This window comes from Delphinus delphis, chromosome 10 (genome assembly GCF_949987515.2).
Source record: "Delphinus delphis chromosome 10, mDelDel1.2, whole genome shotgun sequence".
NCBI classification, from domain to species: domain Eukaryota; kingdom Metazoa; phylum Chordata; class Mammalia; order Artiodactyla; family Delphinidae; genus Delphinus; species Delphinus delphis.
Genome location: NC_082692.2, coordinates 9284605 through 9293552, shown reverse-complemented (window position 1 = coordinate 9293552; position 8948 = coordinate 9284605).

Below are 8948 nucleotides of genomic sequence, written 5' to 3'. Positions count from 1 at the left end.
TTAACAAAAATAACATGCAAGATGTGGTTCCAGGTCATTTGCAAATCCAAACTTCCTTCAGTTTTGTTATCTCTCACCTCCATATACAGAAATAGGAAGCACCACAGCTATTTTATGAAGTGTAAAGTTTGCTGAGGATAGAATATCAGAATTTGCATGTGATGCCTAATGATTCAAAGCTTTTTGGTATGGCAGACATCCAGGTAAAAATTATTTGGCCATTTTACCATGCTATGGAAAAGTAGGATTAAGTATCATTTTCTAATGGAATAACATGTAAGATCGAGAGAACACCTTTAAAATCACATTCACAAAAGAAATTCTCATGTCTCCTATGTGGTAATAAAATGTATGAGGAGTCACAGCGAAGTAGAGCATAATAAATGCAGTTCTTGCTTTTAAAAACCTCACAGACAGGTATTAAAATTCTTACAGGGACACACATAATAGAAAAGGAATAATGATCAGGTTCAGGATGTAAATGTAAATGGCAATCAGCTATTATGGTCTGAATATCTAAACTCTCCCACTGCAGGAAGTTTAGCCTATTGGGACTTTGTATGGTTTGTTAAAAACCTTGAGAACTCCCAATTATCACGTTTATCAGCTGGGAGAAATATAGACCGTATTTATTCTGTTCACCGTAGTATCTTCAGCACTTCGCACATTGGCTGGCACAGGACAGGTCCACAATAAATATTGAAATGAATGGAAATAGACCCTGGGACATAAAATATAGAGCTGAATTACTGACACAATTGGATTGAGAATGTGGATTGAGAAAGTAGATCAGCTCATGAGATGCTATCTCTATTGGGAGACAATTTCCGTAGGTCTCTCACATGAGAGCAGAGGCACTGACTGCCTTTATTCTAAACTATCTCTTCAAGGATATCGGCACAGCAAACAAGAAAGAAATAGTATTTCCCTCCACAGAAAAGGGCAACTATACTTACTGCCCATTATAAAAGATTTGGTTTTCTTAAACTCAGGGTTGACCTATAATACAACCCACTGCATGGGTAGGTACCATCTGGCTCTGTTTATTGCCCTATAAGAATTGATGCTTGGGGAATGGGCACAAAGAGGATGCTATCCTGCACCCCCCCGCCTCGTTACTAGGAGTAACAAATTAACCTTTGTCTGACTCAGGAATCTTGGATCTTTGGTCAGCATCCATGAAACAGAGGCAGGCTACCCAGCTAACCTGAAAGTAGGGTGAAATCTCAAACCTTTCACAGTTTTGACAGTTTCCTATACCAAACAGATACTGATTTTAAGTTTCCTATTCAAATAAAGAGAATTTCACTTCCTTCTAGGAAACACTGTTGCTTCCACTCTGAAAACAAGAAAAAACTGGATAAACTGTAATATCAGAACTTCCCTTGCGTGACTGAGGGACCTGAAGTTTCAAGGCAACCAACAGGCCTGAAACCTAAGTAGAAACAGGCCCCTTCAAAGAGACAGAATGTGGACATTGGCTGAGAAAATAGTGACTGAAAATTTTCCAAACACACAGAAAGATATCAAACCACAAATCCAAGAATCTCAAAGAACCTCAAGCAGAATAACCATCGAGCACCCCACACATGACACATACCTAAACACATTAGATGCAAACTTCTGAAAACTAAACTTGAACAGCAAGTCTGAAGGCGGCCAGAGAAAAAGACACATTACAAACAGAGGAGCAAAGATTAGAAACACCAGAGACTTCTCATCAGAAACAAAGCGAGCCTAAGATGTGGAGTGAAAAAGCTTGAAAGAAAAAACAAAACACCTGTCAATCTAGAATCCTTTGCTCAGTGAAAATGTCTTTGAAAAACGAAGGCAAAGTGAAGACGTTTTCAAGCAAATGAAAACTGATAGAATTCATTTTCAGCAAACCTGGATTACAAGACATGTTAAAGAATGTTATTCAATAACCTATATGGGAAAAGAATCTGAAAAGAATGGATATATATATATATACACACACACACACATGACTCAGTTTGCTGTACAACTAAAACTAACACAACATTGTAAATCAAGTATACTCCGATAAAAATTTTTTAAAAAAGAATGTTATTCAAGCAGAATGAATATGATAGCAGACAGAAATTTAGGTCAAATAAAGAAATGAAGATTTCCATGAATGGTTAAAATGAAAGTTAATATATAAGACATCTTTTTCTAATTTTTCATCACTCTAAAAGATGTTACTTTCTAAATGAAAAATAATAGCAATATACCGAGGTTTATACCATGTACAATATAAACTGTATGACAACGATAGCATAAAATATGAGAGATAGAATTGGAAATACGTAAGTATTTTACACCTTACTCAAAGCAGTACAATATTATTTGAGAGTAACTTGTAATTGACAAACATATATATATATATATATATATATATATATATATATATATATATATATATAGTAAATGCTTAGTCAGCTACTATTTTTTTAAAAAGACCTATAAGTAATAAGTCAATAGTGGGGATAAAATTGAATCATAAAAATAATCCAAAAGCAGGCTGAAAAAGAGGAGAAAAGGTATAAAGAATAGATAAGATAATTAGAAACAAATATCAATGCAATAGATTTAAATCTAATCAAATCTATAATCATATTAAATGTAAATTGTCTAAATGTACCAATTAAAAAGCAGAAATTTTTAGATTGGATAAAAAAGTGAGACCCAACTGTATGGTACATACAAGAAACTCACTTTAAATATAAAGACAAAAAATAAGTTAAAGGTGAAAGATGGCAGAAGATATACCATGATAACACTAATCAAAAGAAAGCTGGAGTGGCTATATTGATATCAGACAAAGTAGATTTCTGAGCAAAGAATAATACCAGGAATAAAGAAGGTCATTTCTTAATGATAAAGGGGTTGATTAATCAAGGAGATCTAATAATCCTATACACCAATTAATGGATCTTTAAAATATACGAATAAAAACAGAACTACAAGGAGAAAAAGACAAATACAGAATTATAGTTGGAGACTTCAACAGTTCTCTCTCAGTAACTGATAAAAATAAGTAGGAAGAAATTCAGTAAGACTATAGAAGATCTGAACAACACTATCAACCAATCTAATCTAATTGACATCTATAGAACATTCCATCCAACAACAGCAGAATGTAACTTATTTCCAGAACATTAAATACAGATCATAGATCATATTCTGGGCTACAAAACACATTTAAAGGAAAGGAAGACATTCAGAGTATGTTTTCTAACCACAATGGAATTAAACTAGAAATTAAAAATAGAAAAATCCCCAGTTATCTGAAAGTTAAACAACACTACAAGGTAGCTAATGGGTCAGTGAAGAATTTATAAGGGAAAATAGAAAATATTTTGAATTGAACAAGCATGACAACACAATATATCAAAATACAGGAAACACAACTAAAGTAGTGCTTAGGGGAAATTTGCAGTGTACACTACTTCTATTAGAAAAGAAGAAAGGTCTTAAATCAGTAATCTAAGCTTCCACCAAATAACAAGTCAGAGTATTTTATTTTTTAATTGTTAAAAGTCTTTATTGAGGTATAACTTACAAATATAGTGTAGCAATCTTAAGTATACATACAGCTCAACGAACTCTTTACATAAGTATTCACCCATGTAAAAGCTGCTAAGATCAAGAGATTAAACATTTCCAATTCCTTGTGCACCTAACTAGCCAATAACCTCCCCACCTAGATACCTATACACACAGGAAAGTAACCAATACAAAGTCAGAACATTTAAACATCAGTTTGAAAAGATTTATACACACATTTCACCATGTGACTAAGTTCTCCATTTTTATTAGTTATTACCGAAATATTTTCTTCAAAGTAAACACACTACTTAAGATCATATGGAGTCCTGTGTTTTCAAAGACTCAGCCTCCAAAACATTTACCATTTCTAGAAGCATCCTCATTTAGGCAATACAATATCTGGCCTAAGAAACTTTGGAGCTAGTGAGACCTGGGTTCAAATAACATCCCTAGACTCTTACCCGAGCCTCGGTTGGTCTCCAGCCTACTCTGTAGGGTTGCTATGAAGATAGAATGAGACAGCAGATGTAAAACACTTAGCAGAGTGCTCTATACATAGAGCTGTTACCAGTATCAGTATAAACCCTATTTTTATGGAGTTATTGATCCACCAGTGGTATTTTTGTTGCCTCTCCAACTAGCAGGTACTTACTGATCAGTGGTAAGGCTGTGCTGGTACTTGATCAGGCTGAGTAACAAGGCCTTGGAAGGAGGGGTTGAATTGAACCCTTTCAAAATTCCCTAAGATGGCCCTGGGCTCTTTGAAATGACTGCTGAAGCTCATTATAGAATAAATCTCCAAAGCGTGTCACGAACGGCCTCTTTTACTCCCTAATGTGCTGTGCCGAGACTGGCCCAGGGCACCACTGTCAGCACTGAAGCATTGGTTGAGGAAGGGCTCTTCTGTAATGTGTTTGGACAGAAAGCCTGAGTTAGCTCAGGCCACCTACACATTATAATAGGATTACTTATAATACCTCAAAACTGAAATAAATAATGAGGCAAGTTAAGGCTCTTCTATGAATGCATCTCATTTTAAACTAATAAATTCTGTGTAAATTCAAATCAAAGTTGCCAGATGAGGAAAGAGCAGGCAGTTTCTAGGGATTGTTTAAAAACTATTTTATATATTATTCCAAGTGAGACTTGCTCTTGCTAGATCTTACTTTCTTCTACACCCACTCTAAATGCTCCCGCCGAAAAGAAAGCACTTGCAAGTTGTAAACAGAGCAACCAGATTTCACATCCTCTGCATCGATCTACACCAGACTTACAAAGAGGAACACGGTGCTGGTAATGGCTTGACTGGTGCATTTTCAGTGTGGCTTCAAGAGGCCCAGCTCGCAGGAGGGTGACATGACATTTCTTATACAGAGGAGGAGAGACACCCATGAGTTCATGGTATTCATGTAACACGAGCAGTCAGCATGGCAAAGGTCCCTTTTCCAAACAGTAAGGTAAATTAAAAACATAAACCTGGTGGGCTGCTATTTGCAAAATTCTGTTCTACATGCTAAAGGAATATGAAGACATATCAGTAGTTTCTGTGCTCAAGGAGCTCACACAGTTTAGCCGGATAGACTAAACACGTAAACATAAAAAAGTTAACTAACCACGCAGGGCAGTTCATAGGAAACCCTAAATTAGCAGTCTAGACAATATGTGTTGTAGATTTTCTAAGGAGGAAAGAGAACTCTGAGTTGGAAAAAGACATCACCCAAATATCAAGACCAGAGTTGGATTTTTAAGATGGGAAGGCAGAGAGGGTTAAGTTGACTATTCAGAAGCAAGTAGCTTCTTAAGGGAAAGGATGGGAATGAACTAGCCTAATTTACGTCAACTCTTCACATACATTCCATAAACTTACATAACTTCCAGGTGCTTTGCATATATTCCATTTGTCTGCACGTATTCCAAGCTCATTTTTTACATTCCATTCATAATATTTCATTTAATTGTTGTGTTTTATTTACATCCAGACTCATTCCAATAAGGGCTTGAAGCAGCTAACATACATCATTTCATTTCATACTAATAACAACACTATATAGAATTGTTACTCTCCAGTTTTGTTCAGATGAAGAAAGATTAAGTTACTTGTTTCAGGTCACACAGAGCTGGGATTGGAAACTAGATCTGAAGGTGAACTGGGTCTGTGAAAAGTAAGGCATGCTTCTCCCATCTCTCTATCATACTATGCTTGAAATGGAAACTAAAGTACAGATGAACTTTGGGAGGGTGAAAAATAAAGGTGACCACCCACGATGGCATCAGGCTGGGGAGGATCTTGAGACAGACCTCAGCAAGAGGGACATGATGGAAGTATTTTAGGAAGATGATGAAGATGTACTGGGAGGCTGTAAAAAAGAATAGCTGGGAGGCAGATGGGAGACTCAGAAAGTTATACAAAGGCTGATAATAATAATAGTACCCAATGCTGTCACACTGTAAATGTGACAGGACTATTCTAAGTGTTCACATGTATAAATTCATTTAATTCTCTAACAAGTCTGTAAGATGGATACCATTATTATCTCCCTCTGACCGATGAGGTAACAGAGACACAGAGAGATGGTGTGAGTTATTCAAAGTTACATAGTAAAGAGTAGAGCTTGAATCCAAATGTAGGTAGCCCAGCTCCAGAGCCTGTACTCTTACCTCTACCCTATAGGTAATAGCCCATGCCTGGCCAAAGTGATAGCAATGGAAAGAAAAAGAAGATAGACATGAGAGGTGTTAAAAAAAAAGAATGTATGCCCTTTGATGGCTGGTTGGATAAACAGCTGAGAGAGAGAATGAAAAATTAAAGGTAGTTCTGTGGCTCAGCACATTTCCCATGGATGAGAAGAGCTAAGTCAAAAAAAGGAGTCAGTATTGTGAGAAAAATGGTGAATTCAGTTTCAAAGTATGTTCAGGGTTACAGTGATGAAGTATGACATCCAAATGGAACTATTTAGAAGGTTATTGGAAACAATGTAAGCTCATAAGACAAGTGGGGATAGTGGGGGAAGAAGCATGGTCAGAGATGGTCACAGATTTGGGGATTGTGAAGCTGTGGATGTTTGACTGAGATCCCAGAGAGAAAGCGTAAAACAGAACAACTGAAGACCAAGGTTAAAAATTTGGCTGGAGCCCACAGGGAAAGATGTAGAACCAGGAAAAGAGAAGGAATGACCAAAATTAACTTCCCACAAACAGGAGAGTGCTTCATAACAAAGGATATGATCAACAGTCAAATGTCAGAAGTGGCAAGGAGGATGAAATTGTGGACAGTGCATTAAGTGTATTCTTTCTGTGTTACTAAAGGCTTCCAAATAATAGCTTCTGAGAGCGGTAGAATCTGAAGTCACATGTTAGGGAGATTACAGAAGTGCAGGGGTAGGGATGAAACAGAGAAGTTGCCAAAATAATAATGAGGCATCTTTCCTTGTACATCACAATGTTAAATAGCAGACCACTTGGTCATCATGTCAAGCAGAAGTGTGAGTATTTTCTGGGGTATACACAAGTTACAAGATAATTGTAAAGGTTCACCTGCTACCACCATCAACTAACTCAGGCCCAACATACATTCATTGCTCTTAAATTAGGCTGGTAATGAGACTGATGCCACCACTGAGTGCTGCGCAAAGCAGCAGGGATGGATGATACTTCAAGCCTCTGACGTAGCTACTGCATTTTCTTTTCTTACCCTTGGGCTGCTTACTGAGTGAACCCAATTTCCCCCATGACTCCAGCTACTACCTGTAACCATCCAGCTCTCAAATTTCCTCTCCCTAGGTCCAGGCACCTGTTCCCATGTGCTTATCAGACACCTCAAACTGGATGCTCCATCGGCATCTCAAGTTCAAAATGGCCAGTACTGAACTAATCATTTTACCTCTAAACCTACTCTCTTACACCCCATGTTATTTCTCTCACCAAATGGAACTGCAGTCAGCCAGTACCCCAGAGCAGAAAGCTTCCTCGCACCCACATTCAATTACCACCAAGTCCTGTAGCCTCAATGTCCTGCTCCGGCTCTTCATTCCCAGAGCTACTGCTTTGGTCCCAGCATTCCTCCTGCTTTGCCCACATCTGTTCAGTCAGTTAGTCATTTGGTCATTAAGTACATCCTTATTGAGCACTTACTATGCCAGGCACTCTGCTATGAGTTAGAGAGACAGGGAAGAAAAAAACCCAAGTTCCTGACTTCATGGAGCTTACACTCTAAGGAGGAGACAGATACTAAACAAATTAATATAAAATATTAAGTAGTCATTAGCGCTTAAAAGAAAAAAAAATAATAAAGGGGGTAAGATGGAAAAAGAAAGACCAGGAAAATTCTGGAGCCTGAATAAAATGAAGAAAAAGACACGTAACTGACTGGTGGCAAAGCATTAAAACCAGAAGGTAACAGTGTGGAGGCCCAGAGGCAGGAGCCCGTTGGGTGAGTCCAAGAACCAGTAAGAAGGCCAGTGTGGACAGAGGAGTTAGTGAGGGGAGAAAGGTCAGGAAGAAGTAGGAGGGCAGCCAGGGACCACGTGTGTCCTGTACGGCCTGGGGCCGTGACATGGAGTTAGAGCATGAAGGAAGGCTATTGAGATATCTTGAGAAAAATCAATTACCTGATTAAATTTAGAGTTTTAAAGGGCCCCTCCAGGTGCTGAGTGTAAAATAGACTTTAGGAAGGCAGGTAGAACAGGAAAATCCGTTCAGAAGTTATTCTAATAGTCAAGGCAAAAGATACAGAGCTTTTGACTAGTGGTAAAAGTTGTGAGAAGTGCTCCAATTCTGAGAACTACCAGGATTTGTAGATGGACTGGATGGAGAGTGAGAGAGAAAGAAGGTCTAGAATAATTCCTAGGTTCACAGTCTGAGCATCTAGGTGAAGTGGATGCCATTTGCCAAGATGGGAATTCACAGGGGTGAGTATGGTGAAGACCAAGAATCCACCGTTAGGTTCGGTGGCGGTGAAGACACTGAGAACTTGGCAGGTGTCATTTCAGTGGAGTAGAAGGAGGAAAGCCTGGCTGGAGTTGAATAAACAGAGCTCAGGTATCTCTTCCTCCAGAAAGCTCTGCCGATACCCAGAGCTTTCACTTCTCCCGCCACCAGACACACAAGGAGGACACACACCTCACACACCCATATACATATATATCCCATCCACTCATTCCATACCCACACACTTCACTCACACACACACACACACACACACACACACACACTCACATTTCATTCGCTGTGAACTTGACCCCCCTTTACTGTGCTACTTGAGTTCTTGGGTTCATTTCTGCCTTAATTCATTTAATTTACAGTTGGTCGCCCAACCACAAGGTGACTGTGGCATCTAGCTCTAGGAAGCACCATTCCCATAGACTGGAGAGTGGCTGGTACCCTTGGGGTCCAGCTGT